General features: G+C 45.0%; 1 pseudogene; it reads right to left on the reverse strand.

The window, feature by feature from the left end:
• Nucleotides 1-11,478: 11,478 nt before the first annotated feature.
• On the reverse strand, nt 11,479-11,566 carry LOC120361766 (U2 spliceosomal RNA; annotated as a pseudogene).
• Between the last annotated feature and the right edge of the window lie 200 nt (nt 11,567-11,766).

The raw sequence follows: 11,766 nt of genomic DNA on the forward strand, positions 1-11,766 counted from the left end.
TACTTTATAGCTAAGGGCAGTCCTGATCATAAACCTGACTGCAAAGGACAGTAGAGTTAGCCTTTTTTTTCCTGCCTGAATCCTGGTGCTGGATTCTTCCTTACTAATAAAAGTCCTTTGTGGCATTTTTCTCCCCAGAATAGGGCACTTTTGTCTGCATTAAAAACCTGTTCAAGTAGAAATCTTTTCTTCTCAATGATAATCGCATCAGGGAACTCATCTACTGCCTCTTGGTCAGCAAAAACTGCTTCTCCTGTTATCCTGACATTGTTTAAAAGCCAAATCTCTTTCTAAAATTATCAAACCATCCTTTGCTGCCATTCAATCCTCCAGCTTTATCCTTCACCTTCCTTTTTCTTTAAGTTATCATATACAGTAATGACTTCTCTTTTTCTCAAATCATACTGGCATCTATGGGAATGACATTCTTACAGCAATCCTGTACCCATATAAAACCTGCATTTTCAACACAAGATAAAAGGGTATTTCAAGAAAATTACAAAGTTTTCATGCCTGCTGGTAGAGCCGCAACACTAGCTTCAGGAATTTCCTTTTCTTTTTTAACAATGGTAGTTATTCTAGATTCATTTGTCTTAAAATGGCAGGTAACCACAGCTGCAGACCTCAATCTATGGTGCATATCAAGCAAATCCACTTTTTCTGATAATGTCATGACTTTTCTCTGCTTCATGGGGGCAGTTCCAGCATCACTACTGGCATTTTATGTGGGTCCCATAGTGTTACACGAGGTTTCTGGTATTGCACTAAACATGATGAAAAATACAGAAGAGCTGCAAGACGTCACTTTTTACTACAATAAACAACTTACTGGACAGATGAACTGCTCAAGTGGAGATGTTTACTGTCACACACAGCATTTTAAGTGGGTACCCACAGCACTTGAGCTCGCCAGAACAGCAACAAGACATGGCTACTGATTCATTACTGCCGTGTAGCATGTACTACAGTTAGTTTTATGCAGTTCTGATTGAATACTGCATCTTTACATTTGTGTACATTTCTCTCGACTGTGAGTGGTTCCTTATACAGTCTGTGTCTGTGTGTGTAAGTTTTGATAAATTTTAACTTCTTATAATGGATGTGTATTTTTATGATAGTAAATTATAAACTAATATCTACATATATTATATGCATTCATGACATACCCAACCTTTCCTTTTTTTTTTCATTATTTTTAGGCTATGCAGTTTATCTATCTGTGAGTTTTTTCAAATTGTCACAAATCTCCAAAATTTTTTTCAATATATTTATTTTTTTAAATCGAGTATAAGTAAGCAGACCCATGTCATTTCAAGCCATGTTGTTCAAGGGTCAACTGTACTTGGAATGGCCTGGAGTAATTGCCTGTGCCATGAATGTAAGACAATCCACATGATTTCTGCTCTAGGCAAGCACAGGCTTGGTAAGTTCAAGTTCAATAGAGGCTCCTGTGGCCGGAATAAAATGAGCACAGGGCAAGAGAGGTGAATTTAGCATAGCAGCTTGAGTCTCTTGATAAGGAACAGAGGAAGCCATACCAGATAATGATCTAATCAGATTTGCATTTTAAAAAGAGGACACTCAACACTTCCCAGATTGGGATAGAACCAGAGCAGCCTGGGGTGGGAGAGGGGGACAGGATCAGAGGTCACATGGCCCTTCTCTGTTAGGTGTTGTAAAAGATGTAACATTTACCTCAGCCAGCCCGTGGCTCTCACCTGGAATCCCGGCACTTTGGGAGGCCGAGGCAGGAAGAGCCTTTAAGCTCAGGAGTTCAAAACCAGCCAGGGCAACATAGTGAGACCTCATCTCTGCAAAAGTAAAATAAAAAATTAGCCAGGCATGATAGTGCACACCTGCAGTTTCAGCTACTTGAGAGGCTGTGCAGGAGGAAGGCTTGAGCCAAGGTGGTTGAGGCTGGAGTGAGCTGTAATCAAGCCACTGCACTCTAGCCGGGGTGACAGAGTGAGACCCTATCTTCAGAAAGAAACACACACCTCAAATAGGAGAGAACCTCCCAGCTCCTCCAAGGAGGGTGGAACTATTGAGGTAAAGGATGACAGCATAATTCCTAAGTTACACAACCTTTATCATAAACCTCCAGTTTAACGTCAAGGTAGCATAGGTATGATTCTTCTTAGTGGACAACCAGCCATGATGTTGTTCTAGAAAAAGACCACAGTTAAACCAAAGAATGTTGGGATGTGATGTGAAGTATCAGGAGTTCGAGACCAGCCTGGCCAACATGGTGAAACCATGTCTCTACTAAAAATACAAAAATTAGCTGGGTGCGGTGGCTCGTGCCTGTAATCCCAGCTACTTAGGAGGCTAAAGCAGGAGAAAGGCTTGAACCGGGGAGGTGGAGGTTGTGGTGAGCTGAAATGGCACCACTGCACTCCAGCCTGGGTAATAGCTCAAGACTCTGTCGAGAAAAAGAGAAAGGAAGAGAGAGAGAGAGAGAAGGAACAAGAAAGCCCCAAGCAGTTTTGTGCCCATGGTGAAAAAAGGAGAGAAGAAAGTTAGCGGGGCTGGTTTCAGGCACTATATCCATGGTCAAAATGTAACATGAAAGCTCTTGTGTATTGAGCCCACAGAGGAAGGTTTCCCTTGCGTCTTTGAAGCCATACAAATGTTCAACATGGATTTATTAGCCAAATACTTCCCCTTAAACCTAATCGCAATAGTTAGGGTACAGGGAACATCTACCAGTACTGTCCTGGGAGTTTCATGTGTGTTATCTAAATCCTTATCATAATCCTATGAGGTAGGATTATCCCTATTTTACAGAGAAGAAAGCTGAGGCTCCTAAAGGTTAGCTTTGGCCCAAAGTCACACAGCAGAGGAGGATTCAAACAGTTGGCTCCAGCATTTAACCCCCAACCCCACAGGGCCCAGGGCTACGAGGTGATGAGCGGGCAGCCTACTGAACTGGCTGCACATTGGGGCATTTGATTCTGGTGGCATTGGGACATCCCTCTGATCCTGGGGACTGTCGGGAGAGATTCCCATGTGTTCCCTGGAGCACTTCCCGTGGGTGTGGTGTCGGCTATTTTCCCTTTGCTCTCAGAATGCCCTCTCCACCTTCCCTATCCTGCTCTGAGCTCTGGAGGCCACCAGTGTGGGCCATCTCAATCTCTCAACCAGCTGCTTTTCCCTCTGGGGCCAGCTGGGTTGGACAAATGCATGGCAGTGGCAAGAGATCAGAGGGTGGCTGAACAGTGGGGCTGGGGGATTTCTTCCTTGGTTCTGCCAAAGCCCCAGCTCCTGTGGGCCAGCCCTCTCCCACAGCCAGCAGTCCCTCCTGCGTCCCCACAGGCCTGAGGATGGCCCCCTGCTCTGCTGTGACTTAGCTCTGCATGCTCTAGCTCCTCTTCCTGGCATTCCTACATCAGGCCCCTGACTCTGTAAGCGGTCCTGTTATAAATGGCCCCTCAGTCACCCATTACGGTGTGTCTCTTTCCTGGCAAAAATCTCCACAAATATCTTTATTTTGGGATGTCCTCAGGGGGATGCTCCCTACTCCCAGTGGACCCCTGACCTGCCCCAGCAACCCAGTGCAGTCTGGTGAGAAGGGGCTGGGTTTGAGCATATGTGTGCAAGTGTGTGTGCAAGCGTGTACAGGCGTGTGCAAGTGTATGAGCATGTACAAATGTGTGTAAGGCATGTGAGTGTCTGTGTGTGAGTGCATGTAAGCAGTGTTAGTGGGAGAGTGAGTGTGTGTGTGAGTACGTACAAGTGTCCACAGACTCCCACAGCAGTCCTTCATCAGCTGCCCGAGACCATATCCAGGTAATACCCTCTGGCCCCTCTCCAGGTACAAACTCCGACTCCCAGAAGCTCCCCAGCAGCATCATCCCTAGGTCTGCCCCTGCCCCTGCCCCTGTCCCTGCCCCATCCCTTGCCCCTTGAATAAGCTACCAGTCCTGGAGTGACCCTTTTGCACTGGGTAACATGACTGGGTGCTTTTTGTACATTGCATTCTACCCCGACCGTGATGCGGTGAGGTGACATGGCAATTCAAGTCTCTGCTGACTCACCACATCTCCCCCTATCCCTCCACAGGAGAATTTGGGCCCATTAAATTATGTCACAACCCTGTCCAGTGCCTGATTCAGGGAATGGGCTTGGGGCCCCAGCCAGCTCAATCAGAGCCTTCTGGCTGGCCCCAGAAGGAACACGTCCCTTCTGCCTCCCAGATCCACAGTTGCTGGGATGTGGAGCGCTTTGTGGCCTTGGTCCCGGGGATGTGTATGACACAGCCAGAGGGAATGAGGTAACATGAAGAGGAGGAAGACAGGACAGATTCAAACCCAGGCGCATGTGTCCTGAGCTCCACCTCTGCCCTTGCAGTACCGGAGCAAATGCCCCGCTTCTGGTTAAGTAATTTTGAGTGGATTCTCTGTCCCTTGTAACAAAAAGGGGCCTGAGTACCAGAAAGATATTATTATTTTCCTCATTTGACAGATGAAGACACTTAGGTTCAGAGAGGCTAAATGACATGCGCAGGGTCCCATGTGGATACAGGTGTTTGTTCATCGTCCCTGCTTTCAACACTATAGCCCTACGGTCTGACTCTCCGGGAACAACTTGCCATGCTTCCTCTGTCCCATCGAATCCCAACTGTTCTGCAGGAAAATGGTGAATAAAAGGAACAGAGGTCTGCAGGGGATGGTGGGTGTGGATGACTGTGGAAAAGAATAACCTACCAGGACCCAGGATCTCAGACGACATGGATGACTTGGCTCTTTAAAAGTTCCTGCAAAGCCTTTGTCTAAGCAGGGCTGCACTGGAGCTTCTGCGTCTCTGCAGATGCAGGCTTGAAAAAGGTGGGCCCAGGTCTTGGCCTTTTAGGGGCACACCAGGCACTGTCACCCAAGGTCCGAAGGCAGGGCTCAGCTGTCTGCAATGCTCACGTGTCTATCACACCGTAGAAGCACAAAGCAAAGTCATACAACAGAAAGAAGATGCGTTTCAGATCTACAAGCCCATGAAAAGGAAACAAAAAGATTTAGGTTGTTTTCATTTTCTCAAAAATAAAAAAAGTCATCCCTGCTGTTTAAACTGCATGCAAAGGTGTTTTGAAATCAATCCATCAGCAGCTGCGAAAATCCACGTTGATTCACTCCAGTAACACTGAGGGAGGATAAAACCTCTTGAGAGAAGGACTGATTTGCTTGCTCTCTAAATAGAACGCTTGCTCCGTCATTCAACATCCGCAAGTGTTTCTACCACTAAACATTGCTAAGGTCAAACTGGAGAAAACATATTAAGATACGATCAGATTTTGTTTTGTATTCAAAATGCCTTTACAGGAGCAGCACTGCCAGCTGCCCCGTAGCTGCAGCCTTCTAGGGAAAGGCAATGGGCACAGATTTGCGGCTTTACTTTGCATGCTCGCTGCGTGGAGGGGAATTTGCTGGGGTTTATGTTGTCCTGACTTCCTGGTGATGTACAGACATCCAGGAGAATCTGCACAAAGACTGTTTAACAAACAGGTAGGAAAGGGCTCTTGGTCTCTGTTGTTTCTCACCACTCCTCTCCCAGCATTCTCCATTTCCCCATGACCACCGGGACCCAGTGGCCTGTAGCTTCCCTATCTCTTTCTTTGGCTTTCCTCAACAGACTCTGCTTGACTTCATCAATCCCAGATAAGAAGCGTTAATGTGATGGGCAGGGCTTGGGAGCTGGGGTAGAAGGGTGCTCTGCTCTCTGTTAGTGTCCAGGTTTCTTATCCTCTTTGTGCCTTGGTTCCTCCATCTATAAAGCAATGAAAATGAAAACGCCCAATTCCCAAGGCTGCTGTGAGATCAGCTGAGATCAAGACAGAGCAATTCGCACGGTGCTCTGGGCTTGGCGAATGCTCAGTGGAGGTAGATGGTAAGATTAGCATTTTCATTATTGCCCACGTTTGCTTCAAAAAGTTACCCTTATTCCTTATCTTCGGTTTAGTATTCTAAGCTCTATCACTGTCTCTAGGTCTCCCTAACTTAATTTTTCACTTCTGCCCTGAAAGCTGATTTGCGTCCAGGAGAACTATCCATGTCCAGCTGCCTTCATCCAGCATTGGTAGAAATCCTATTAGGTCCCAGACGCTGTGCTGGGTGGGGGAAAATAAAGTAAGGGGCACCCCTCTTATGTCCATGGGAGATAATGAAGCGCTCCTGCACTCCCTCGCTTCACAACAAGTCGCTGATTGTCTCCATTCCTCATTTTTTTTTTCCCCTATGATGCAGTCTTGCTCTGTCGCCCAGGCTGGAGCACAGCGGCGCGATCTCGCCTCACTGCAACCTCTGCCTCCCGGGCTCAAGCGATTCTCCTGTCTCAGCCTGCCAAGTAGCTGGGATTACAGGAGCCGTCCATCACCACACTCAGCTAATTTTTGTATTTTTAGTAGAGATGGGGTTTTCACCGTGTTGGCCAGGCTGGTCTGAAACTCCTGACCTTAGGTGATTCCTCCCCCCATCCCCATATTGATCTGAATATTTATTATATAACATCTGAACTGGTATATAACTGCTTTGGAGTTTTAATAAATATTTAAATATGTATATGATGCTGGTTATGATTTGCCAACTGTTCTTCCTTATCTCGGGGCAATTTCCACTTCATAAGATGGGTAAAAATAAGTTTCATAGATGAGCACGTAGATGAATAAATGGATGGATGGATGAATGGAAGAATTAAATGGATGGGAGGATGGATAGATGGATGGATAGTTGGGGATGAATGGGTGGGTGGGGCATGGATGGACAGCCAGGTGGATAGATGGTTAGATGAACAGTACTCACTTAGACTTATTTTAACCTGGGCTTCATACAAAGGTATCAGGGATTTTGGGATTCTGAGAACTCCCTGAAATTGCACACAACATATCCCTAGGAGGATCATGCCATTGCAGGGCAATTGGAACAGAAAAGTCCTCTGCTGCAGATTTTTCTATGGGAAAGAAGGGAAAGGTTGTGACAGTAGGAGCAATATGAACATAATTCTGGAATTGAGTTTTCTCCTTGTCATAAATTTAATTCAATCCTGAAGCAGAGGCTGTAATTTTTTTTTTTTTTTTTTTTGAGACGGAGTTTCACTCTTGTTACCCAGGCTGGAGTGCAATGGCGCGATCTCGGCTCACCGCAACCTCCGCCTCCTGGGTTCAGGCAATTCTCCTGCCTCAGCCTCCTGAGTAGCTGGGATTACAGGCACGCGCCACCATGCCCAGCTAATTTTTTTTTTTTGTATTTTTAGTAGAGACGGGGTTTCACCATGTTGACCAGGTTGGTCTCGATCTCTCGACCTTGTGATCCACCCGCCTCAGCCTCCCAAAGTGCTGGGATTACAGGCTTGAGCCACCGCGCCCGGCCAGAGGTTGTAATTTTTAATACTGATGAGCAATACTGATAAACATGCTATTTAGCTTTGAAAACGGTTATAAGACGATGAGGGCTTTCAATTTGTTTATGTATTTGGTGTAACAAAGTCTAGGGCCTAGCCTAGTTCCTCACTCAAAAGAGGTTATTGAAAACTATCTGTCCCATTGAATTCTTTCACCTCCCCAAGCTAAAGGAACACTTGAAGATGGAACACCTACAGCACCAGAGTGCTTTTCATTCTCTGACACCAGTGTGGGTCGAGGGACCGGAAATATTTCACTCAGTCCAGTCTTCCTCCCTGTTAAAATTTCAGCAGCAAAAAACCCAAACCAAACCAAAACACACACCATGATAAAGCCATCATGATGACGAACAGTGACCTTAATTGGTATTAAAGGATATTTATGTTAGTATGACTAAGTTAAAACCCCTAATTGATTGGAGACACTTGAGTAATAGAATCCATGGAGTCCCATTAGTATTGCATTGACGTATTAGCATATCCTCATACTTGATGGCAGAAGGATATGGTTGGGAGCTTCGCACTGTAGCACATCCAGGGTAAGATTTCTGACCTTAGATTTATGTTATCTAAAGCAACAAACCCAGCTGCCTACTTCGTGGTCTGAATTACAGATTTTCCATTTAGCTGGACACCATGAATCTGCTGCTACAATTATGTCTACGATTACAACCCCCTTGAGTACATATGGCATTCTAATGTAGTTGTTTACTTTATACTCTGGCCTTTCCTTGGAGTAAAAGTGCATTGGCAGCCCCAGCTCCCTCTCCCGTGGAAGGTGCTGCACCTCGTTACTTGGTAGAGCTGTCAACTAGACAGATGCCAGCAGTACTCTCAGGAGCCGACTTCCTCCTGCTGTTCTGTTCATTGCTGCCTTTCTCTCTTCAAAAGAGATCTTCTTTTCATCACAGCTTTCCAATCTAGGAAATAATTAACTCAATTCTCCCCTCTGTTCAGGGAATGCACATTCCCAGAGCAGAGTAGTGGGGGGCTTTTTAAATTTAGTATTAGCTGAGCCCAGCATAGCACTGGGCACTAAAACCCCCTCCCCAGTTCTGCGTTCTGGGTAAACAGAAACGTGACAGGTGCAAGGTTTTCTCCTAGAATTTCCCCCCCGCTAATGTGCTCTGGTCCACATCCTATGTCCAGGATCCGACTCTCGCTCTTCTTTTTCCTTCTTTAGAAAACAAAAATGTGACGATATGATACATGCCATTTTCTGACCTGCTTTTAGGAAATGTCCAACATTTTAATTGCAATACTAATTCATTTTTACTCTGAAACTTTATACGTTATAGAAGAAGAGCTGGTATTTCCAGATTTCTCTCAATGCATATACAAACACAAGCATATACATAAAAATATGTACCTAAAATGAAAATGAAGTTTTAATATAAATCTTTTCCTAAAATTACTATTTATTTGTGTCTAGCACATTTGGATCATATCAGCATCAACAAATTACATTTATATTATTACAGTCACCTAAATGCATGGATCAGATGCAACCTAAAAAAATAAATAAAAAATATTTAGATAAAAAATATTTAACTTTTCCTTTCTTGTTGGATACCTTTAATCCTTCCTGTATTTCACGATTATAAACAACCAGTGGATGAGCATTCTTTTAGCTGCATCTCCTTTCCCTTTTTCTTTTCATTATGAAAAATTCTGAATATCCACAAAATAATGAGAATGGTGTAATGAATCCTCACAGCTCCATTATCTAGCTTCAGAGTCATCAACATATTGTCAATCTTGTTTCATCTACGGCCCTTTCCCAGTGCACACGTGCGCGCATGCACACACACACACACACACACACGCACTTTTTTTTCCCTGGAGCATTTTAAAGGAAATCTGATATAAGACACAGGAAGAAAAGTATAAGAAAAGGCCACCAGATAAGGCCTACTCCCTTTCTCTGCTTGTCTAACCTGACTCCCTCCCAGGGATGCTGTGTGGGGTGGGCTAAGCCCTCTTTTCCTATGAACTTGGAGTGGCAGGCACATTAAACCGATTTTAGGATGTGCCAGCAGCAGGAACTTTAGAATCAGAAAGATGTATGTTCTGCCCTTGGTTTTCTCACTAGCTTCCAAGTTTTGTCAAGTTACTTAGACATTCCGAGCTTAAGAGCTGGAATCATCATCACCAGCTCGCCGGGCTGCACTGAGAAGTGCATGAGCTCTTGCAGTGATCACAGCTCTAAGCAGGTCCAGCAGAGGCATTTTGTACCTGAACTCAGCAGCCGAGGCCATGACCCTGAGGAAAGTGGCTTGGCTCACAGCAGCACTGAATGTGTGTCCTGACTTGTCACCAAGCCATGAAATACATGCCCTATTCCATGTCTCTGTAGTTGAACCCTACTAGACAGTCAGTGTGAACTGTGACATCGTCAATCCAAGCAAACAATAGGAAATTAACTATGAACAAATCCAAGGCGGGTTGTCTCACCAACTGTTGGTTAAATTGAGTCACCCATGACCAATATCTTTGCATTTCCTTGGAGCGCTGGATTAGGAAGCCCCATGGGGTTCTCACTCCTGCCGTGAATCCTGTGAGTCCAGGCAAGTCAGTTACCTCTCTGGGACACTGTCTTCACCTGCAGAATGAGACGGTCTATTCTACCATCACCAGGGCCATTCCAAAGAGGGATGCACCTTTAGACCTTGAAAACATCTGACCTCCAAGTCAGCCTGAACTTGATCATGCAAACTGAATGTGCACACGTGCCTGCATTTTTAGCTGTGTGGTTGAAAGAGCCCAGGCTTTGCAGCCAGCAGACCCACCTCCAGGACTCAGCTGTATTGTTCACTAGCTCTGTGACTCAGGGAAAGCCTTACCCTAGCAAAGTTTCTACTTCCTCAGCTAGAATGTAGACATTTATTCATTCATTCACTCATTCATGCTTCTAATTTTATTCAGTGCCTACGATGTACTATACCATTCTAGTGCCCACAGTCTAGCGGGGATGTGATTGGAGGTGGAGAAGTAAACAAAAATAAATTGTAAAATGAGAAGTAAGTTAGATGGAGATAGATGCTAAGGGAAAAAATCAAGTGGGAGTTGGGGAGTATCAGAGGAGCTGCGGAGGAGAGGCAGTGTTGTAGTACTAGAGAGGCATCCAGGTAAACCTCACTGAATAGGTGACGTCTGAGAAAAATCCTGAAATGAGATGAGGGAGCCAGCCAAGCAGATACGAGAGGGAAGGCGTACTAGGCTGAGGGAACAGAAGGCGCAAGGGGCCGGAGGCAGGAGCGTGCTGAATGTCTGAGGACCGGCAGGGTGGCCGCTGTGCCAGGGACAGAGGGAGGGAGGGCACTGGCCATGCAGGTCCTTGAAGTGCACTGCCAGGACACCGGTTGCTCCTCATCCTATGCCTGGAAGCCACTGCAGGGTTTAGAGCAGAGGGGTGATGTGCTGTACCCCAACATTTTTCAAAGCATGATCTGGGGACTCCTGGGAGCCCCTGACAGGCTTTGAAAAATGTTGGGGTAGAGATTCCCCATGAAGTCAAAACTACTTTCATAGTAATATAAGACATGATTTTCCCTTTTAGTTCTCAGTCTCTCATAACTACACAGTTGAGTTTTCTAGAGGCTACACAACATATATTGCAACAGATTCAAAGTAGAGAACAGGAGAACTCATCTATTAAGCCAGACACTAAAGAGGTTTACAAAATGTATACTGCTACTTTTCTCGGGGTTTTTTTTTTTTGGTTTTGGAAAATAGAGTTTTGATTTTTTTTTTTTTTTTTTTTTTTTTTGAAATGGAGTCTCGCTCTGTTGCCCAGGCTGGAGTACAGTGGCACAGTCTTGGCTCACTGCAACCTCTGCCTCCTAGGTTCATGAGATTCTCCTGTCCCAGCCTCCCAAATAGCTAGGACTAGAGGCATGTGCCACCACACCCAGTTAGTTTTTTGTATTTTTAGTAGAGACAGGGTTCCACTGTGTTAGCCAGGATGGTCTTGATCTCCTCACCTCATGATCTGCCCACTTCCGCCTCCCAAAGTGCTGAGATTACAGATGTGAGCCAATGTACCCAGCCGAGTTATTTTTTATAAATTTGTTTTACTTACGTTAATATGTAATAGGTTTATTATTATTTAAAATGAATTATTTTTAAATGTCAGCTTTAATTTCTACACTTGATCTTAGCCAAAAGGCCAAGAAGCAATTACCTTTAATTTCTAAAACAGTAATATCAATAAATATAATCCATATAGGCAAGGGCCTTTAGGGATCTTCAGTCACTCACTCCTAAGGGAAGAGTGTTCTGAGACCAAATGTGTGAGGACCACAGTTCTAATATCAGTTTGAACCCCCATTCAAACCCACCTCCCGTGGTGAGATGAGATGGGGGCAACATTAATAGCAG

This window comes from Saimiri boliviensis, chromosome 13, assembly GCF_048565385.1.
Source record: "Saimiri boliviensis isolate mSaiBol1 chromosome 13, mSaiBol1.pri, whole genome shotgun sequence".
In the NCBI taxonomy this organism is placed as follows: Eukaryota; Metazoa; Chordata; class Mammalia; order Primates; family Cebidae; genus Saimiri; species Saimiri boliviensis.